At 34.0% G+C, this 16,527-nt stretch overlaps 1 protein-coding gene across 1 annotated transcript in view; it reads right to left on the bottom strand.

Moving 5' to 3' along the window:
* LOC126007743 (histone-arginine methyltransferase CARM1-like) overlaps positions 1–16,527 on the bottom strand; it is a 255,607-nt gene that overhangs the window by 183,502 nt on the left and 55,578 nt on the right.

Genomic DNA, 16,527 nt, shown 5'->3' with positions numbered 1-16,527 from the left:
CATGTTACCTCAATACTAATTACATTAAAAATTTAAAATTAAACAAGCACCAATAAGGAGGAAGAAGAGGAAGGGGAGACAAAAATATAGTGATTCTTCCCTTCTGCTTTTAGGCCTAAAATTAATATTGAGTTAGTTTAAATTTCCATTTCCCAAAGGGAAATTATTTCACTCTTCTTTGCAAAAAAAAAAAAAAGAAATAGTGGTTGTTCGTAGGAGCATAAAGAAGCACATTTGAATAAAGGCGAGCAGCTATGCAACTGGCTCTGCTCTTTGTTCTGGAGCATCTTTATAAGGAAATGACCTCTTTTCTCCTTCCTTGTGTATTTTGGTAAAAATGTGTTATTTGGCATGTCTTTTGTATTTTAACCTTTTGTAGTTAACCATTTATAAAAGCTTAATTCATAATACGTTAATTATGTAAGATCCAATGCCCATAAATGGCTGTCAGTATGCTAAATTAACATTTATACCTGATATTTGTGGTTTTCTGCTTTCTGTTATAAATATAGGAAATTCTCACTTAATTTTCACTTTAAGCAAAAAAAAAACATATAGAGAAACAAAATACCTCACTAATGTCATTCATTGGATGTGGTCAGAGATTATTTTTTCTTTATCAAAATTGTAACAATAGGACATTGAATGAAACCACATATTCAAGGACTTGCTATGTATACTTCTTAAATCTCTCCTTACCTGACCTCATGATCCTCAATGGAAGCTGAAAAAAACTTGTATTCAGTTTATATCACAATAGAATTGGGAAGCATATCTTGGATTCCTGTAGAATGGATTTTGATTCTTTCTTAGCATTATAAAAAGATGCTTTTCATTTCTGTTCTTGTCATTGATTAAACTTTTTTTTACTGGACAAATATCTTAGTAAAAAAAAAAAGAGTAAAATGTAGTTATCGAACCCATACCTGGTAATGCATTATTCAGTGAAACAAGGCATCTGTTTGTTCAAAAGAACAAAGAGTTAGTTGTCATATGCAGACAGGAATGAAAATCTCAGATCTTATGTTCTCAGTTTACCACTGTGTTTTATATTTCCAAAAACTATTCAGATTTTTAACTCTTTCGCTTTAGAAGTCCAAATCCGACTTTAGAAGTCCAAGTTCATCTTGTTGAATAATGAAAATAATAATTCTTAAGTAACTATAACATCAATACAAAAAGTAAAAATATAATTGCAAAATACAGTAAAAGCAAAAATGGCAGTCCTACTATATAAGTTATTAATGTTCTTAACAATTAGGTGGCTGTCCTTTCTTTCATTTGAGGAGTATATAGTTCTTGTGGAGTTTGTGTTGTTTAAAATTTCCTCCTTATAAATTTTGTAACCACTTCACTGATTGCTTCCCAAGTGATTAAGTATTCTGCTCCTTTTCAGTAGTGAACATAAGATTTTAATTTGCATGGAAGTACCCCTATTTGGCCAATTCCATGACTAGATTCTAAGCCTTAGACTAGATCAACTGTATCAGAAGACAACTGTATCAAGTTCAGCATTTGTCACTTAAGAATCCAAGTTAATAAGCTATAGAAATGTCCATACACAGTCTAGAGAGAGAAAAAAAAAGGAGCTTACTAAACCTTCGGCTATTGTATTAACAACTTTATTGGCAATACAATAATTTTTACAAACATAACTGCTAATGAATTCTCTCCCCTTCTTTTTCCATTTTTTGATTCTCTATTCTCTTTACATTTCTTAATAACTTCTCTTCTGTCATCTGAAACAAATGTATTAAGATCAATTATGTCAACTATGCGATACATTTTCTTTAAATAAATTTTAAAAAAGGGCTGGAGCAGTGACAAAAGTGGTAGGGCATCTGCCTTGCCCACTCTAGCCTAGGACAGACCGTGGTTTGATTCCCAGTGTCCCATTTGGTCCCCCAATCCAGGAGCAATTTCTGAGTACATAGCCAGAAGTAACTCCTGAGCATCACCGGGTGTGGCCCAAACACAAAAATAAATAAATTAAAAAAAAAGAAATGTCCATACACTAGGATTCAATATAGTGAAAGACATTATTCCTTCATGATGTCTATATTATGAAATAAATAGATTAATCAGTATTGCTCTTCTTTCATGATTTTTATGCTGGACTTTTATGCTGGATTTTTTGTTTATATTTTAAAAGTAATATGCATACAACTTAAAAATAGGAAATTTAGAACTTCAGAAAAACCAGAAGAGAAAAACCAATTCCCAAGATAATAACACAAATAATATTTTGAGGTGAAATCTTCCGCAATGTTTAACAGAGCCAGAAGTAATCACTTAGCATCAGAGAGTGTAGACCCCAAACAAAAAATAAATAAATAAATCTATTTTATATTATTTATGATACCAGCATTATTCTCTACTATTTTATTACTTTCCTTTTTACTAACAATGTCGTGTTAGTTTTCCCTGTATCAGTACTTTCCTTGTAAAATGATTGACACACAAATCTCTTTCATTGTCCTGTCAGTTTGCTCTTCTTTCCACAAATTTCATTTTTTAATTATTTTTATCCTTTATTTTACTTTTTGTAAATAAAGTCTTTAATTGAATCAAAGTGAGATATACTTACATGGTTATTATTGAGTTTCAGTGATACAATGTTCAACACCCTTCACAAGTACACATTTCCTGCCACCAATGTCCTCATTTTCCATGCACAATCACCCTGCCTATCTCTGTGGCAGATATTTTTTTTAGATACTGTGGCTTGCAATATTGTTATTGTAAGGGCATCATATATATAAATACCTTCTTTCAGTACCCAGATTTTGTCCAGTGATAATTTCCAACTTTAATTGTCATAGTGATCCCTTCTATGCCCTAGGTGCATGCCCCCATCATTTGTGGGAAGCTTCCACCATGGAATACTTCTTCTGACCTCAACTTGGGATATTGCTACCAGTTTTAGATACTCTGCAAATGATTGTGATCACTCTATGTCTACTCCTCTCTCTTTGATTCATTTCACTTAGGATACTCCATATTCACTCATGTAAAAGATAGTAATTTCAAAACATTATTTATTTCAAAAACTTTTTATAACAGCTGCATAGTATTCCATTGTATAAATATACCATTATCTCTTTATCCACTCATCTGTTTTCCAGAACTTGGGTTGTTTCCAAATTCTGGCTATTGTGAATAGTGCCGCTATAAATGTAGAGTGCAGAGCGCTTTTATGCATGGTATTTTTGGGCCCTAGGGTATATTCCTAGGAGCAGTTTTGCTGGGTTGTATGGGAGCTCAATTTCTAGTTTTTTGAGGAATATCCATATTGTTTTTCAAAAAGGCTGGACTAGTCTTCATTTCCACCAACTGTATGAGACACTCTGTCTCTCTCTCTGCATTCACACCAGCACTGTTTATTCTTGTTCTTTCTGATGTGTGCAAATCTCTGTAGTGTGAGATGATATTATTATTGTTTCAATTTGCATCTTCCTGATGATTAATGACTCCACAATTTTCTTAAATACAGTAGATAATTTTAGTGAGTTTCTCATTATGTTCCTGAAAATTCTGCTTCTAATTATGTGCTTCTAAAACATGTGAAATTCTATTAAAAACATAAAAGGTAAAATGCATTTTGCTAAACAATTTTCTGTTGATTTTTTCTCCTTTAAAAAAAGACAAAACTTTAAAATATTTTAATGAACATTTAAATATTTTTAAACTGAAAAGAAAAAAGTTATAAAGTTGAATGAATACTCAATTAATTAAAGAAATTGAGAAGTATATAATGTGCACCTAAACAAAAGCTATAAATGACAAACTTACTGTTATCATACACAATAATCATAAGATCAAAGTTTTTCTCCAAAAAATTATAAATAAGACAAGTATGCATTCTCATTCCATTTCTATTCAACATGTACAAGAAATCATATCTAAGACAACTAGGCCAGGAAAAGAAAAGAAAATCTGTTCAAATCATTAAAGAAATAGTAAAACTGATTCTACTTGTAGAGAAACGTATTATTCATAGTAAACCCTAAAATTTCCACCAAAATACATTAGAATTTATCAATAAACTCAGTAAACTTACAAATACAAATTATACAAAAATTAGTTGCATATGTGCACGCTGACATAAATTAACATAAAGATAAATTAAGATTTCTGACATCAAAAACAATAAGCTACTCCGAAACAAACTTAGCCAAGAAGGTCTCTATACTGAAAATTGTAAGACATTGATTTTAAAAAAAGTTGAAGGCGAAAGAAACTGTAGAGATATTCTGTGATTATGTATTAGTATAATTAACATTAGCAAAATGGTAATCCTAAAATTTGTATGAAATCACAAACTACTTTACTGAAATAGCCAAAGCAATATTGAAAAAGAAGAAAATAGTTGGGGTCACAACATTTTCTAATTGCAAACAATAAAGGTTGAAGGATAGCATCTTCCCATCTTTTGCTGGGAAAACTGAAAAACACACACACACACAAAAATGAAACTGAACCACTCTCTTCTACCAACCACAAAAAATAACTCAAAATGAATGATAAAACTTTAACTGGTGGGGGCCAAAGAGATAGCATGGAAATAGGGCATTTGCCTTGCATGCAGAAGGACAGTGGTTCAAATCCCGGCATCCCATTTGGTCCCCCGAACCTGCCAGGAGCAATTTCTGAGTGTAGAGCCAGGAGTAACCCCCGAGCGCTGCTGGGTATGATCCAAAAAACAGAACAAACAAACAAAAAATCTTTTAACTGGAGATCTAGCACCATAAAACTAAGAGAAATCAGTAGTTATAACCTTCTTGATATTAATCTCAAAAATTATTTCTTAGATTTTACACCAAAAGCAAAGATAAAAGAAACATATAAAGGGAATTAAATTAAAATAAAAAGAATCAAGACAGCAAAAAAGGCATTAAAATGAAAAGCACTTTTATAATATGGAGAATATATTTGCAAATTTATACATAGTAAAGGCTCACTGTCTGAATTATAAGAATAATTCAGGTAACTCGATAGCACAAACCTAATTAATCCAATTAAAATGGCTAGGAGAATTCCATTTATTTTCATAAAAGGCATTGTTAAGAGAATCAGGCACTTTTTTCATAGAAAATACTATTGCTCATTTAAGACATTCTATTGTTAAAAATCAAGACATTTATTTTTTAAAATAAAATAAGCACTTTAACTGAATCTCTATGAGATGCAGTTTACAAAGTTGTTCATGATTGAGTTTCAGCCATACAATGTTCACACACATCACTTCACCAGTGACATTTCCCATCACCAATGCTCAATTTCCCTCCTGCACTGCCCACTTCCATCTTCTCTGCCTGAATGTGGAAAACATTTATTTTCCACTTAAATTATGTTTTGTTTTAATTTTTAAAACGATAATTTCCTTATTTAAGCACTGTGGTTACAGAAATGTTCCTAGTTGGGTTTCAGTCACAGAACATACACCACCCTTCACCAGTATAACTTTCCTACTACTGATGTCTTCATATCCCTCCCACCCCCCACCTGACCCTGGGCAGGCATTTTGCTTCTCTCTTTCTCTCTCTCCTTTCTGACTCTGGTTTGCACCACTGTTAATGAGGAGTGCCATGCATATCACTATTTCCTTTCAACACCCAGTTCTTATCCAGTGATCAGTTGCAACCATCATTGTCATGGTAGTTGTCAGAGCAATTAGTACTCTAACTGCACTCACCTCTCTCTAGCAACTTCATATCAAGGACTGGTCTCATGGCCTTCATCTCTATTGTCTCTGGATATTAATACCATATTGTCTTTTAATTTTCTTATATTCTTATAATAGTGAAGCTATTCTATGTATGTCCCTTTCTCTCTGACTCATTCCACTCAGCATAATATACTCTCCATCTTCATTAACGTATAAGCAAATTTCATGACTTCATTTTCCCCAATAGAATGCACTATTCCATTTTGTATGCATACCATGGTTCTTTTATCCACTCATCTGTTCTATGGCACTTGGGTTGTTTCCAGATTCTGCTGTTGTGATTGGTGCCGCAATGAAAAGTGCAGATGACTTTAAAGTATTGTTTTGGACCCTAGGGTATATTCCCAAGAATGCTATTACTGGATTATATTGGGAGCTCAATTTTGAGGGTTATTTTTTTTGAGGAATATCCATATTGTTTTCCAAAGAGTCTAGACCACCAGCAGTGAAAAAGAATCCCTTTCTCCCTGCATCTACACCAGCACTCGTTGCTCTTGTTGTTTCTGATGTGTGCCAGTCTTTGCAGTGTGAGATAATAGCTTTGTTGTTTTGATTTGCATCTTCCTGATGATTTACAATATGGAGTATTTTTCATATGCCTTTTGGCCATCTGTATTTTTTCTTTGAGATATACTGATTAAATTAGGAAAGTAGGAATATTTTGGCAAGCTCATGAATCAGCACAAATGAACTCCTATCTATGATTAATTGTGTCGCAAACTTAATCTATCAGAGAGCTATAGCTGACCTTCAATTTTTATTTTAATGATTAAATATTGATTCATAAGGAAAATGTCAGCACTTCCATATAATGTATAAAAATATCAAAACCACCACATCCTTTATAAGCAAAAATAAAATCAACAGTTGTGATTTCTCCTTTAACTTTCTCCTCCAGATGAAAGCACTCTAGTACCACTGCTACAACATATAGCCACTTTTTTTCAAGTCATCGTGATTGAAAAGAAGCCAGAAACAAAATGATGGAGTTTGGTAATTGTATTTTAAAAAAAGAATATGAGAAAAGGAAGGTTAGATTGGGGATCTGCCTTAAGAAAGATCCCCAGAAAGATAAAAAGCAACAACAACAGCAGCAGCAGCAGCAAAAATTTTCTTTTACATCATTTAAAAAGTGGGTGAGTACTTTGCTTTGAGATTAAGGTATGCAGAGAAATTAAAAATAAATGGGGTGTGCTGGGAAGAGCAGAACGTGTCCCTGTCTCCCCATTAAAGATGGTTGATGCTTATTCCATTGCTATAACTGAACATTCAGATAAAAGACATAAACAATACATTTATTTTACACAACTCTGGAGACTACACACTTTAGATCAAGATACCAGTATGGTCAGGTTCTAATAAGAACCTCTTTTTAATTTATAGACAGTCAACTTCTCCCATTGTGTGTGTCTTCACATGGTGGCACTTTCTCAAAGGCAGATTTCTGGGAATTCTTTCATAAAGGCGCCTACCAATCTCATCTAAAGGACATCAATTTCTAGACACAGTTACTTTCTCAGTGTCCTAACAACAAAGAGGAGGCTAGGGATAGGACAAGGAAAATGCAATAATAATAATAATAATAATAATAATAATAATAATAATAATAATAATAATAATAATAATAATAATAATGGTGGAAGGAGGAGATGCTGAAAGTTGATAAAGTATTACTGTTTGAAATACTTTACAGCAATACTGTAAATCACAGTGCAAACACTATTAAAAAAAGCTTCTCTCATAGAAGCAAATTGGTGGGTGGGAGGCAAAGTGGGAAAGCCTTGGGGGAGTAAAATAAATTCACTAATAACAATAGTAGAAAAAGGAAAAATACACTAGGGATGTTTTCAACATGTGAATCAACAAAAACATATCATCTAAGGACAAACCTCATTGGAGAATTCAAAATGGAATAGCATGGGATTACTGGGATTGATCTGGTTCTACTTCACTCAGTATATACCTTGTTACTCATTGGTTGAAATCACCTTTGAATATAACACTTTGGATTTGTGTTGAGACCAGCTGGTCCCACCTCCAGGTGTGGCCATTTTCCCTCAGATTAAATACTTGGATGGAGACGAAGTCACCCTCTTGCATTTGAGGACCTATTGGAGTTTACTGCTTTCTAGGAGTGAAGGGCAAACGTGAGGAACTTCTGAAAATTCTTTTCCCTCTCCATGAGCGCCCGCGTGTGTGAATTATTTTCCAGACTACCATCCAATTCCAGACCTGCATCTCTCCAGTATTCTGGTGTTTGAACCTGAGGACTTTATTCAATATAATATAGATCATAAATAAATAGATAAATCAACTTTCCTTCCCCCGCTTCCAAAACTGGGAGTACAAGGGCTAAGGAATCGTTTAATTCAACAAGCAATTTTGACTTTGGTGGACAGTTTGGGGATGAGGAAGTCTTCTGATCTGCAAGCTCCAGTTCAATGAAGTCACAGAGCAGAGCCACAATGACTGCCAGAGGAGAGGAAGAAAGGCCAGCTACTAAGTACACAATGAGACCTAAATGGATGCTCACAAAGCGTACTGGTTACTTCAGCTGCTCAAGATACTAAAGAATGGGTGAACAATGAAGTGAGTGCGGTGGTTGCGTTGCACCCGGTTCAGTTCCTAGCATCACAATCAGTCTCTGAGCCTCATGAGAAGTTAATCCTGAGTGGAGGTTCAGGAGTAAACAGTATACAGCATGGCCCAGTAAAATTGTCAGGTGAAATTTCAAAACAAAATAAAAAAAACATTATGGATCAGGAGCGGAGTTCTGGAATAAAGTAGTTTTGAGAACTCTTTTTCCAGAAGTATGGAAGAAGGTGGGAAAACTCAGTAAAGTCGTAGTAAAACCAAATCTCTCTGATAGAGTATGGATTACAAGGAAGAGAGAAACTTTTTTCAAAGACCATGTTTATTCAAGCTGTTTCCGAATAGGTCCTGGTGGGACCATACCATTGTAACCACTCTAATGTAAGTTCTCTTTGCCATTTCACCACAAATACAAATATAATCTTTTCCATGCTACTGCCATGATTGTAATTCTTTTCTCTTGATTCTCATGATTTATGTTTTTTTTTAGCAAGCCATTACATTTCATTTTAACCCATTTTTCAACTTGTGGCTCAATAAAGATGATTCAGACACACCATTCTTTCTTTTGTTCTGTTACTCCTAAAAGACCAGATTGAAGGGATCTGTTTGTATTTGCTTGCTTCTCTTAAATAGCTGTTATTTACATATGATATTGTCTGCAGTGTTTTCCACAAAGAGTTTATTTACCAAGATGCGAGCATCTTTCTTTGCTAGGAAAGGGTAATACCTATCTGTCTGCCTCAGCTGTTCTGTCCACATGTCACAAAAACATACTGACTATACACTGACACTATAATAATTGAAAAGTTTAAAAAAAAAACAATGCATTAAACTTGAGACATGGTGCAGAATTGCTTGAACAATTTCCAAAAAAATTGTTTTGATTCTTGTTAGTCATCAACTTAAATTGAACAAATTAAGCTCATTTTTGCTTTTTTTTATGTAGTTACTAACAAAGAACAAAATACTACTGACCAATTGCTCCTATTCAATCCTCTGCTTGGTTTTATGATCAGGGTGTTTGCTCCTCTCAATAAATATTTCTTAAAACAGATAGTATTTATTCCTTGTCTTTCCCATCAGGTCAAAGCTGGAGAAAAGAATTGTATCTCAGGGCAGTATTCAGGCAGGATGGATGGCATGCCAACAGAGGCAATGCTGATCTTGTCTGTCAGCCACTTATTAGTTCTCTGCACAACATATGGTAGAATAACGGTTATTTGTTTAGTTTTTCATTTTGCCCCAAGACTGCATAATCTATGCATGATTCATGAGAGTAAAAAAATTTAGTAGTCATTAAAATCGTGATGCTTAATATGATAATTGTATACACTAAATATTCAATAAATATAAAGAAAGAAATAAACAAAAGCATGAAAGCATTGTTTCTTGTTACTTTTCTTAATTTCTTCCCTCCTTTTTTCCCCTCCTTTTGTACTTTTACTTTTGATTGGTTCAGTTCTCCCAAGCAATTATCTTAGACTTGGGTTTTATTTTTTTCCCAATGACTTAGTCATATCTTAATCAGAGATGCTAAACTTAACTATTTGGGTTCAGTTGTTCTATCTTACTAAGAGAGGCGTTTAATTATTCAAAAAGTTTTTCTATGTAGGCATCAAAATAAAACCAAATTATCTTTTTTTGTTAATTGTATATTTATACTCAATAATAAAGAACTACATGCCAGTATTACCAAGCTTCTCTATTTTAAATGCTGAGGGATATATTATTTGCATTAAAACATTTCTATACTCTCTTCATCACAATTCTCATAGTTAACTAAATTCAGTAAACTGAATTTTAGGAAATTTTCTGAAAATATGTATAGGAATACTCCAAAGTAATTATATAAATGTTTATGAGTCTGTGTGTGATGTGTATGTGTGTTACTCTCAGAGGGTTGAAGAAAATTAATACATCCCAAACTTGCAAACATGCTTGCAGGAGACTCTGCTACTATATGAAATTCAATGTAAGGATAGCCTCTCTATACCATGTATAATTTTTTTTACTAATTAAAACAATAAGAGGACACATACAAATAAAGTTACTAACACAGATAGCAATAATATGGACCCTTGTTTGTTTTGATTGCATTTATGTGAGAACTAGAATAAAATGGACAGCCTCAGCAAACTTGAAAGTGTGTCTCTTCCTGGAAAAGAATTTGTCAGCACTCCCTGAAAGTAACTGCCAAATCAATCTCTCTTAAAAAGGTACTTATGAGTTCTGGGCCGGGTAGGTGGCGCTGGAGGTAAGGTGTCTGCCTTGCAAGCGCTAGCCAAGGAAGGACCACGGTTCGATCCCCCGGCGTCCCATATGGTCCCCCCAAGCCAGGGGCGATTTCTGAGTGCATAGCCAGGAGTAACCCCTGAGCGTCAAATGGGTGTGGCCCAAAAACCAAAAAAAAAATGTTTTAAAAAGGTACTTATGAGTTCTAAAAAACTGAAAACATTGCTTAGATCCTCTAAAAGTCTTACACTTAGCAATCAAACCCATAATTAATTCATAATATATGAAATACCAAACATGTTTGTTAAAGCAAAACATTAGTAAAAAAAGTACTGGAGAAAGCTATTGAAAAGTATTTTGTGTGTGTCTCCCATGTCTCTATATTTCAAGTATCTTATGAAAGAAATAATTGGCATACCTCAGAATCAATCTTCAAGGCATAGCTTAAAAGTCAATTAAATCTAGCAGTGAGCAGCGGTGACCTAAATCTTTACCATCAGCTTAATACTGAGTTTCACCACGTTGGTTAATTTGTTTAAAACTTTACTATTTATAGCATCCATATCCAATTGTTTTGACATTCCACTGACCAACAAAAATAGCCCAGAAGCCAATATCTAATTTTACATAATCAGAAAGGTAGGGGAGATCTATTGAACCAAAGCAGGAGCAAGAGTCTAAGAAAAGATATCAGTGAAAACTCTTCTGGTTAAATTTAATTAAGTTGAAAGTAAAAAATGATCAACAAAACAAAAATAGTATTAAAATCCAATTTTTAAGAATGATTATCTATATCTCTTGCATTATATTTTTGTTTTAGCTTCATGCTCCAGCAGAAAAAAATTATTCCTCACAAGGTTTGAACAATAGTAAAGTGGATAGGGTGGACACTAAGGGGAGTGATCGCTGAGCACCATTGGGTATGCCCCACAAAAAAATCTCTCATAAGAAAAGATTGCTATCCATATTTTAGAAACTTTGTTATCAGTTCCACAAACTCAGCCTTTCCAAAATGTCCCAGCAAAATTTCTACATTGAGTTTAGTTTCATTGAATCAAATATCCATTGCTCTCAAATATTCACTTGGACATATTGATTATTCTGAATCAAAATTAATTGAGAAATGGCTGGAAAAGAAGGTTTTCTAAATATCTCCATCTTCCTGAAATCAGGAAATAGGTCTCTCAGGTAAAAGGTATCTTCCTGCCCCAAAAGTAGAGATAGCCTTATCACTTGAGCTGGAAAATTCAGGGCTTACATGTCAGTGCCAATAATAATGCTTAGCTATTACTAGTTAGTAGCAAGTTCCAGTATTTTTTGTCTTACTAATCCTCACAAACGAATTATTTATGATAAGTATAAATACCACAAGTTTTGATCGGGTCTTCATTCTATATTTATGATGCCTCTATGCATACATTTTTCCTCATGTTAATGACTTCTGCTAATTTAATTATTGAACCAAAAGAAAGAACCTATAAAGGAAAGAGGAAAACTTTCTTCCCCTTCTATCAAACTCAACACAAATCAATGCTGTAGAAATAAATCAATACCAGTTGTCTGAACTTATATCAACCTTATCTAAACCCAAGAGAAAATTGGGCTTCAGTTATCAGAAGCAAGGAGAGTAGATTAAAGGTAGGTCAAGTCACAGTTGATTGCTCTTGCACGGAGTAAAAATATTATAAACTGAAATAGCAGAAATAAAAGTGAGAAAAATCTATGTGCTTCAGGGGGTGAACTGAAGGAAGGTGAGATTTGAAAACAGACTTTCAGCTTCCTGGCTTCGAATGTCCTTGAACACAACATAACTTCAGCCCAGACAGCAGACTGCTGTTGTTAAAGCACTACAAAGCAATCTATCATTTCTGGTGGGAAATCCAAGCATTGGCTAAATTACCTCCTCTTCTTCTGCCTACACTTTAAAGAGTATTCTGCTTTGCTCTTAACTCTTTGTTTCTGTTTAAACCACTGGAACTCTATTCTACTTAGAAAACTATCGAAGAATGAGTTGATATTCAAAGAGCCAGTTAGCCTGAATGAAAAGATTTTGGCCCGGAGAGATAGCACAGCGGCGTTTGCCTTGCAAGCAGCCGATCCAGGACCAAAGGTGGTTGGTTCGAATCCCGGTGTCCCATATGGTCCCCCATGCCTGCCAGGAGCTATTTCTGAGCAGACAGCCAGGAGTAACCCCTGAGCATCGCCGGGTGTGGCCCAAAAACCAAAAAAAAAAAAAAAAAGAAAAAGAAAAGATTTTGACACTGCAATAAGTAGGGGTCAGCAATAGGCTGTAAAAAGGATTGTTCCTAGTTCTTTATTTTTTGTAGACCATCCAATATATGCCCATTAATCTAGAGACTTTTTTGTGTGTACAACCTTTATACAGAAATATTTCTACCTTGGACAATAAATAATTAAGTTGTAGTTATATAAGGAAACAGTCTCAGGTGGATGACAATGCTGGGTCAAATCAGCAGAGAGATAATGAGACAGAAAAGATGGAGATGAGGCAGAACTGCCAAGAAATATCTTGAGGGTTCAGGGCAGGCTGAACCTCTGTCTTAAATGCATTAAGTATTTTCTTATAGTGACTTTCCAATTTTATTTTTACTTCAGCTATTTTGGGTAAGAACCCTTGACTAGAAATTTCCCCTACTTTATAATAGTATTGATATTTTTGAATAATTGCTAGTTTATTCCAGGTTTCTGAGAATATTGCTGGGGATTGTTGGGTTTGGTTTTATTAATTTAATTTTGGGAGTCTCTGAAATTAAAGGGGTACCCCAAAGAATTGAGGGATTCCTTTCAGAGATTCTCTGCCAATAGGTTCAATTATTTAATGTGGTGCTACTTGGGTCCTGTAGTGCCTGGGATTATTTGGGCCACCCAACAGGGTTTGGGGCCTTCTAGGGCCAAACTTAGCAGTGTTGGGCATGGGTGGAATCCTGAGGTTTAAATTTCAGTACCATATCTCTGACTACAGATTGAGATTTTGCATTTCCTAACAATTATATATGTATATATGTATATGTATATATATATATATATATCAGTTTTGGGCCATACTCTGTGACACTCCGGAGTTACTCCTGGTTGTGTGCTCCTAGCTTGAGGGATCATATGAGATGCGGGAGGGGTGGTCAAACCACCGTCTGTCCTAGGTTAGTTTGTAACAAGGCAAACACCCTACCACTTGCGCCACCGCTCCTGCCCCCAATTTTATATATTTTTATCTTGTACTGCTTACAAAGACTTTTCATACTCACACCAAGCTATAATTGTTTTTTTATTTTTGGGTCACACCTGGAAGCTCTCGGGGGTTACTCCTGGCTCTGTGCTCAGAAATAGCTCCTGGCAGACAAAGGGGACCATATGGGATGCCGAAATTCAAACCAGCATTCGTCCTGGATCAGCTGTGTGCAAGGCAAACGCCCTACTCTCTCTCCACCCCACACACTATAATTTTTATTCTAGAAGCAAACACATCTGTTTGCATTTTTCACAACTGTTTTTAAACTATTAGTATGAAGATCATTTAGTATTTACATTACTTAGGATCAATATTAAATTTAATAAAATCACTTAGTCTTTGGACAGTCACCAGATTTACAGAAATTGGTAACTTCTCTCACAAAGTGTGGGGCATTTAGCATATGTTAAGAGACTTATTTATGTATGCAACAGCATATGTCATTATTCAATTAGTTGTCAAGACTTCCCAAAATTTCTGTGAGTTCCCCAAGAAGGAAATCAGCAAAGGTGAACACTAAACAGGTATTTTAAAGGCACATGTCTAGTTTAATTAAAGTTGGTTGGTAGTTTCTTTTTTATTTTTATTTTTGTCACACTCCACTGTGCTCAGAGCTTACTTCTGGTTCTACACATAAATATTACTTTTTTGGAAGTCTCAAGGAATATGTGGTGCTGGAAATTGAACCTAAGTCAGCTGCAACCAAGTTATGCACCACACTTGTATTATCTCTCTAACCACAGTTTACACAGTTTTAAAAATGATATGACAACTGAAACCAATATTACTATGAAAACCTATTCCATACTTCCCAATTCTCCCAACCAGCTAACTCTGGGTAAGCATTAATATAACACCACACACAATTTAAAGAAATGAAATAACAGCCAGTGTTTTCAGTACATGATATATCAGGACACTTCATTTTGTCAAGTGATTATTTAATTTAATAGGTAAACATAAAGCTCTTGAGTTTTCTTTTTACATGTTATCTGTAAATAAATGAGACAAAATTGCATATTAACTCAGTTGAAAATTTCTATACTATTTTAAGACAATGGGAAAATAATATTTTATAACTGTAAGGCTTAAAATTTCAAGTCCCACTTTAAAAAAAAAAGCCCAGTTTAAATGACAAGTAACATCTCATTGGTTTGCAAACAATATTTAAGATCTGCTCTCTTCCCATTCAACATGGATTTAGCAATAATACAACACAGCTGTTCTACCTAATCCTCATCAAGAAATTAATTTTATCCTCATTACTTAGAAGACAAACTGTACCCATTATAGATTTCATGATCTACTTATCTAATAATTGGCTAAATATAGGGATGGGCATGTGTCTACTTAAATCTGTGTCTTTTACTTTTCTCTCTCTCTCTTTTTTTTCCTTTATTACCTATTGAACAGTCATTTGGTATTGTTTTTGGGTTAAAATAACTGAGCAGAGTCCCACACCACTTTTAGATTTGGCCATCATGTGTCTTAAAAAAAAGTTTAAAAAACCTTACAGGAAATCTAAACATTTTTGACTGAAATGAATAGCATTATATTTCTGGATCTAAATTTCTCTGTAAAAATTAGTAAGAGTGGTTATTGCAGCCACAGTTTAAATGAATACAACTTCTTCCATCCCTTTCTAACATTATCCTCTCTTATTCAGAACTAGTCTACTTATTAAGCAGACTGCCCCTTTAGGGCCCTGTGACTGGAGTCTCTGACCCCAAAAAAATCTATGGCAATATCTCAAAATAAATCTAAAATTTTAAATATCAACTCTTTCACTTTTAGGCACAATGATATCATAAAAGCTAAGAAAAATAATAGTGAGAAATACTTTGCCAAGTATTCTCTTTAATCATTTGTTTAATGCTATAGAAAGTGTTGCATTTCTGGGTAACAAGATTTATATCAATTTCAAATAACTTAATTTAATATGAATATGGTACAGTTGGCTGATCCAAATGTGATTCATCTGTAGAAAATGTGATTCATCAGTTATTATTAGCCTGTCTATTTTGCATAATGTTCCCCTGTAATTAGATGATCTAGGTGGGAGACTCAGGAGTACAAAATCTATAATTAAAGAAAAATTTGGTTCAGGATGTCCATAATATGCTCAGATTTCTCCAACAAATTGACCCAACCATTTACTACTATAACAAGCTACCAATAAATTTAGCAATAATTGAATGAACTCTTGGTCAACTTATCTCCACTTTTCTGATAAGGGATGGTAGATTCAACAGTTAAAGCCAAGAACATTGTTGTATTTCAGTGTTTTCATAGCTACACCAGTTATTGCTATACACATATGATTTAACTGAAGTTTTGTTACAATATAGTACTGAAATAAGTATTGAGTCTATAGTCCTTGATGCTATGGTATGAAGAATAATTCCAATTTTATTATTAACCACTTTAAAATGTTTGTTCAAATATAAATGCTAAGAGAAACGAATATATACTTCCCTCCTACCATCGTTGTACACCTATGGGCATTGATAAGATTGAATATTTATATTTCCTTTTTCACTTGGATCCCAGGAAGCATAGCATCCAAACCATGGGCAGGCAGTAATATTTTGAAATAATAGTTAGCATTTAAACAAGCTATGTTAAATAGAATTAATTCAACTAATATGATGTATCCCGTATAATTTAAATGAACATAAGAAATAACATGCATATTTAAAAATATTTTCTCCTGAACAATTCC

Source organism: Suncus etruscus, chromosome 1 (assembly GCF_024139225.1).
Source record: "Suncus etruscus isolate mSunEtr1 chromosome 1, mSunEtr1.pri.cur, whole genome shotgun sequence".
In the NCBI taxonomy this organism is placed as follows: Eukaryota; Metazoa; Chordata; class Mammalia; order Eulipotyphla; family Soricidae; genus Suncus; species Suncus etruscus.
This window is presented reverse-complemented; position numbering and strand designations above follow the sequence as displayed.